The sequence below is a fragment of the Lichenostomus cassidix genome, chromosome 2 (genome assembly GCF_008360975.1).
Source record: "Lichenostomus cassidix isolate B80296 chromosome 2, HeHo_3.0, whole genome shotgun sequence".
Classification (NCBI taxonomy): domain Eukaryota; kingdom Metazoa; phylum Chordata; class Aves; order Passeriformes; family Meliphagidae; genus Lichenostomus; species Lichenostomus cassidix.
Window position 1 is genome coordinate 15,094,884 of NC_139482.1, and position 6,234 is coordinate 15,101,117.

The following is a 6,234-nucleotide window of genomic DNA, read 5'->3' on the forward strand; positions in this document are numbered from 1 at the left end:
TTTGGCATGTTCTGACAGGGCATTTCATTTTAGCTTTGCTGAATCAGCTGAATGGGGAAAACTCAAAACTCATTGCCAAACTCTTATGGCAATTTCTCTTCACCACAGTGGTCATAAACAGATGTTGTTATCCTCTGTACTGAGAACCAAATATTCCTTGGGGCAGGTTTGTGTAGGATGTGCAGATTGCTCTAAAATTAGGGAAAGGCTGAGAATTAGGCATGTCCACAGTGGGTGTGAGCATCTGAGCTTGTCACATGGAACACACAGATTCCATCACAAACTTAGCTGTGTGACATCAGCCAACGTGACACTAAACCACACCACTGCCTATGCTGCATCAAATGCAGCTCTGGAGGGGCAGGGCAATGGCGATGGTTGTTTCTCATATTTTTGTCTCATAAAATGCCCTAAATCAAAGCAGGATATACAAATTAACCATCTTCCTTCCACACGGCTGCTGCAGCAGAATGATACAACCAGGCCATTTGTATAAGTTATAGGCTGGCATCCACGGGAGGAGGTGCACCAAGCAGTTCAAAGCTTGGCAGAATTAGCCTTCCTAACCTGACTCCCATTCCCAGCCCCAGAGGAAGGCAGAGGTTGTATTCAAGGTCGTAGCATGGACCTTTTGCTGCTGGATGTGGTACTGATGCACAAAAATATTCTTTAGGATAGGTTCAGCTTTTCTTATGGCAATTCACATGGGAGAAAAACACATATTTTTTCAAGCACGATATTTGGAATTGCATACAGATAAGCCCTATTCAGTGTTCTGAAGAGTATGTAATTATGCTATTTTACAAATGATAATTCTTTAAATACTATCAAACACTGCTTGCATTTTATGACAAAGTTGCTCATGGATCACTATAATCCATGGATTTGCAACAGCCACCAGAAAACACATGTGAAAAATTGTTTTTAGAGGGACAGTCTTCTCATGATTATACATTAGGGCTGCTGGGGTAAATTCCCCATTAAATAAATATGTCCAAACTTTTGACTGAGAAGAACCTTGGAGAAAAGTTTTGGATCTCTTCCCGACTGCTGAGCTTTTGAAAAAAAATCACCACAGAACAGTCTGGGCCACCTCCATCCTTCCTGCAACTCTCATAGGTGTGAACTGGAGTACAGCCTGCTCCAGCTGTACATTTCCCACTCTTACTGCAGCAGGCTGCCCCTTGAACAAAATCCCAGCAGCACTTCATCCCTGAACTGCCCTGTCTTTGTCTAGAGATCAGGTAACAAACTTCTACCCCTTGGAAGAAATGCAGGCTGGAGAGGAGCCCAAGGCACCATCCCTGGTGACTAAACCTCTCACTGTATTATCTATAACACATCTAGCTGGAATGCCAGGGAAACCTCCCTCTCCAACCATCCAGGAGCCACTCTGGCAGTCACACTCACACCTAAGATGGGATTGATGCCCCTTCACAGCAACACACACTACACTCACATAGTGAGACCTCATTTCCCTACTGGCTCGACTCCAGGTTTCTCATAGCAGAGTCTCAGATGTCCTGATCCTTAAAATAATAATTTAATCCTGGTGCAATAACTAAATAACAAAATAACAGCTCAAGCTGTGTGTCTCCCAACAGGGAAGTTTCCTTAATGAGGACATCCACAGTGTGGAGCATTTTTCTACTTGATTTTTTGCAATCTAGAGCTTAGAATAAATTCCTAGTAATGAAGGACTAATTTCTAGTTTTCAGGTGCTGGGGTGGCTGAACAAGGCTGAACCTTGGTTGATTTTGCTGCACCCTGTGAGGTTTCCAGTTTGTCTCAGCAGAGGAAGGCAAAGCACACCCAGATCACAGCCCACCTCAGCTCTGCTGTGCAGACAGGCTACTTCAAGACATGAATTGGATCTTACAAAATCTCTAGCATGTCCTCTTGTCCTTCCTGACCAGTAATTCCCCTCACCTCCAATCAGGCCCCCCTTGCCATTCATTTTGCCAGCTTTGTATCAATTGCCCCCATGTCCAAAAGAGCTGCTTCCAGCAGAAAACCCATAATGTGGATCATGGTTTTTGATTAATATATCCGTACATACTTTATGCCTGAATGCATGCCCTAATTTATGAGTAACAACATGGATGTATTCTCCAAAGAAAGTAATACTTGACTAAATTGTTCTCTTGACGTAAACCTGTAATTTAAAAATTATATATATTTAGAGTGCAAGTCAAAACAGGAAGTTTTGCATTCCCAAAGCGGAGAAAGATATTTCTGAACCTAAATATCTAGTGATACAAAATTGCCATGAAATGTCTCTCCCTTCCCTGCCTAACAAAACCACCCTTTACCAAATAAGCCTGCTATTTATGGGAGGACTTTGCTGTACAGGCAAGTTTACTCTCACAGTCTCTTTTGATGGAGAGAACTGAGATTTTCACAGTTACCATCTACCCAGAGAGGATTCTGCCACTGGAAAGTGCAAGCATATCCACTGAAAGCAAAGCAAATCTGGCACTGGAAAACCATTTATAAAAGTTCAGATAAGAAAGAACATATAAAGGAAAATCAATACAATTCAGAGCAGAGAACTAAGCACCCACTGGGAGATACACTAAACAGAATTTTGCATCTTAGCTAGCATGGACAGCTGTGGACTCCATTCATCCACCATGGGTCATGATGGAAGCAGTCTCTCCATCAGCTCTAAGACATCTGGCACGGCTGGTTTGGCTGCTGACAGACATGTGGCAAGGATCAGAGGTTGGGTGCTGCGATGCTACTGCAGGAGTGAATCTGAACATCAGGTGAGAAACATTAACAGCAAAATAAAACACGTCATAAACAGCGGGGAGGGAAAAGGATTAAATTATGGCAGGGATCAGTTGATAGGACACAGCTGGTATGCTGTCTGACTCCTTGCTTCCACTCGGGGAGCCTCTGTGCAACCAACTCCTTCAGTGGGCAGGAATTGTGTCTGCACAGATTGCAACACAGACCTGTAGGAATCACTCCTCTCTTTCATCACAGAGCTGTCTGCCTGCAGCGTTTGCCACCAAAGCAAAGCAGTCTCTCTCTAAGAGCATTTAGGAACTCACAAAGCAGCACAATCTACATGGGTGCATGTAGGTCTACATACACATGCACATATGTATATATTGCATGTTTTATTTATAAGTCAAGATTTTGCATAGGAACTGGTTGCACAGATGTTAAAGCAAGACCTCACGAAACGTGTTCCAACAGAAAAGAGTGAGTCTGGCAGGATAACAACTGGAGATACTGGAACACCAGTTTTGTTAAAGATCTAAATCCCAATGTAATTTCTGATTCACAATATTCAGATATGTAATAGCTGAAGTAGTGACTCAGAAGAGACAGATCTGTTGCCTCACTACTCTTTTCATTATTTTATGAGGCAGAAATTAGCACAGAACTTTAACCCATAATTAATTCCATAGCAAATTCATATTATTATTGTACTATTCTGTGCAATTGCAAACCAGTAGATTTCTTTTCCATTGTATTTCTACACTCACTTCAGGCAATGTTACATGACTACAAGTAGTTTTTTGGGTAGATATCCTGGAGGGATCACCTCGTTGAGCTCCCTTTATTCCCCAGCAGTTCTGGACACATTTCTCCTTATGTAAAGTATGTAAAGTAAGGGAGATGACCTGATCCATGACCTGCCTTGGCAACTATTTCCCATAACTTCAGTCATCATACCTTGCTCTAGGCTAAAGGGATAGCATGACAATAAAAAGACAAAAACATCCTCTAGCTCTACTGCCACTGCTTGTAAGCACAGGTGAAAAGTCCATAGGTGATCAAAAGGTGGGCTGTGCAGTTCTACAGCAATATTCTTTTTCAGTAATTTAATTTTATGTGCAGCCCTGCATCTATCAAGAAGGCCCCTGAAGCTATAAATCTTAGAGAATCTTTCGTATATAGTTCTCTGGTTGTCAGAGTACACACTTGTCCATTTGCTCTCCAAAACACTGTTGTAAAAAGTACTAAACATCCTCATCTGTTCAGAGCTGCAAAGAGGATCTCAAGAATGCCTAATGCCAACATCTGCTCTGCAGTTTGGTTGGTCTTTGGTGAAACAGGTTTAGCCAAGTGTGGTGTGCTTCTGTGGCCTTGGACCCACCTTGGATAAAGATGCCTTAGACCAACCCAATGCAACCTCCTCTTTTCTAGGCACAGCTTCATTAGTTCAACAAATGTTTAACCAAGACTGTGCTAGTGCTGCCACATTGTCTAAGGAAAACACCACCAGCCTTCTCAGTAGCCAACTCCTCCATGAAACACTCGGTGATCACTATTTCCTCCTAATGTATGTTGTTAGAAGAATACATTGTATTTGAAGTTTCCTGCCTTCCTAACTAAGGTGATTCATCCAATTTCACATAATAATTTTCTTTATTTCATATAAGTCAACAGTACTTTGCTAACAGAAGTTACAGCATGTCTTCAGCATGTACTAGACAGTAACCAGAGGAACGCCAGAAAAATAACAGAAATTACTTCAGGCACTTTATTCAGTTGGTTTTCACTTTAAAAAAAAAAAAAAAAAAAAAAAAGCTTACACCCTTGTCTGATGGTTTTACAGTCCATTGCACAATAACTCGTTATTATGTGGGGTTTTTTTTATCACACTCACCTAAGGCAATATGAGCTCTTAAAATTGAAGTGAAATAGTGAAACAGAATTTTCTATCAGCTACACCATTATGAGTGATCCTGATCTACAGCATCCTGCTCCTACTTTATTTATAGGGGACAATAATAAAATATTCCTACTAACTCTATTGTTTTATGTCATGGAACAGAAATGCCAAAATCAAGGTCAAGAGTATGTCAGTGGTTTAATTTCCCTAGTGCTAACCCACAGTAAAATTTCTCAGGATATAGTCTGCTGGTCTCCTGCAAGTCATTATGTATTTAATTTTCTCCCTGTAAAGTGCTTTTCTTGAATGCAAAGTCTGTATTCTAGAGGTAAATACATTAAGATAAAAGGTTCAAAGAGTCTTTTTCTGAAGACATCTTATAATGTCTTGTAAGCTTCCTTATGAAATTCCAGTGCAAACCCCAACCATGCTGTCTTCAAAAGAATTCCCAGTGCATTTTCTTTATTTGCACAAAGGAAGGGAGGAAAATTAAAGGAGAGGGGAGGGGGAATCTGCAGTCAATATTATGGCCCTGCAGATTGCCACAGTCAGACACTCTGGATCCTCAGAGTGAAAAAAGACCTATCAGCCAGGGCACTGCACAGGAATTTGCTTGTATCTACTTGTCTTGACTTCCAAGGCCTTCGGAGCATCTCACCTCTCAGATGCCCCTGTGCTGCCAGCTCCCCCAACACACAGCAAAGGCCAAGCACATTCTCTGCCAGCAACTACTTGTTGTCTGCTGGGTAGTGAGGAACCCCCATTAGAAACAGCCCAAAGCTAACCTCTCTCAAATCACGCCTATACCGGCACAACTCCCCCAAAATTACACTGGTGAGCAGCCATTCCTGGCTGACGTGCCTCCCAAACCTGTCCCACTGGTTTCTCTTGCTGCTTCCCAATCTCCTTGTTTTATCTACCCATTATTCTGCTTTACAGCATGGGCTGCTTGGGGCAGGGACTGCCTCCCCAGTGCTTGCACACCTCCTAAAGCCCTGGGATGGGGTGCTCCAAACTGCCACTGCCTGAGATGTTCTAAGAAATAACAATATCATCAGTCACAAGGGGAAATCTCACTTCTCTACATTAAGGAAAGTGGTAGGAAAGATGACATATGTAAAGAATTCTGCAGCAGCCATCTTAACAGGCAGCTTGGCTTTATTTTGTCTCTCTTCCAGGACTGCACCATAGAATTTTTGCCAGACTGCAGGCAGCTCTGCTTCGCAAGAGCAGACCCACGGCCCCTCTCCAGCAGGCTTGATGGCTCTGAGTCCAGTAAAGGGGTAAAATAATCTCTGCTACATTTGTGGTCACTGTTAGACTGATTGTCACGCTCCCAGTGCCTGACTCCCATTTCAGGAAGGCTGTGTTTCCCCCTCCAGCATCGCTGGGTCCAGAGTTTCTGCTGAGGGCTGTTCCCTGCCCATGATGCAAACATTCCTCTCTCAAGCCCTGCCCAAACATGCACCCGGGTCAGATGGGTCCCAATCTTTATGATGCTGTTGTTTGTGCTGTGACTGGGCACTAGGGAACGTGGCTTATCTGCATTCAGCCTTTGTCTCAAGAAAATAGGTCTTGCAAATTCACAGTCTGCGTCTGTG

At 42.8% G+C, this 6,234-nt stretch overlaps 1 long non-coding RNA gene across 1 annotated transcript; it reads left to right on the forward strand.

Annotated features, from left to right (window-relative positions):
• The first annotated feature begins 3,060 nt into the window (after positions 1 to 3,060).
• Positions 3,061 to 6,019, forward strand: LOC146440844 (uncharacterized). The gene is made up of 3 exons (XR_014850372.1): positions 3,061 to 3,213; positions 4,165 to 4,354; positions 5,812 to 6,019. It is a non-coding gene; the product is annotated as an uncharacterized LOC146440844 (long non-coding RNA).
• Positions 6,020 to 6,234: the final 215 nt, after the last annotated feature.